Raw genomic sequence first — 720 nt, forward strand, 5'->3', positions numbered from 1 at the left:
CTTTGAAACTCTATAGGTCCCTATAGACCTGAATGGTATTAAGGCCTGAATTCTCTCCATCTCTAGGATGCCTACTATTTGCTGTTCAATTTTCTATAAATATAACTATCTCCTCTCCTTTTTTTTTTGACTGTAACAAACTAGCATCAGAAATATTTCTAATAGTTAACATGTTCCTTAACACTGTCCTTTCAATTGTTAGGAGCTTAAAGGGGTGACTAACTATAATTTGCTCTCAATGGCTTTCTGTTTGGTAGACCATGACCTACATATTACATCACAACTTGGTACACACTCACACAAAAGATGACAGTGGAAGAGCAACCTAAAGAGAGAAGACATGACAACTAAATGTCATATGGGATCCAGTATGACATATCCTGGAACAAAAAGGACATTAGGTTCCAACTCAGGAAATTCAAATAAAATTTGAAATTCGGCTAACAATAATAATATATCACTATTGATTGGTTCATTAGGGTAAAAAATGTACCATAATAATGCAAGATGCTACAATAGGGGAAATTGAGTGTGGAGTGTATAGGAACTCTCTGCACTATCTTTGTAACTATTCTAAAATAAAAAGCTTATTAAGACAACATCAACAACAGAAAAGGCAGTGGCTGACACGCAGCGGATACTGCAGTAATGCCAGGCTCTTCCTTCCTAAGCCCTAGTCCCATCACCACTCGTCGCCCCCGCCACTGTAAAATGCTGCTG

Source organism: Globicephala melas, chromosome 12 (genome assembly GCF_963455315.2).
Source record: "Globicephala melas chromosome 12, mGloMel1.2, whole genome shotgun sequence".
NCBI lineage: Eukaryota > Metazoa > Chordata > Mammalia > Artiodactyla > Delphinidae > Globicephala > Globicephala melas.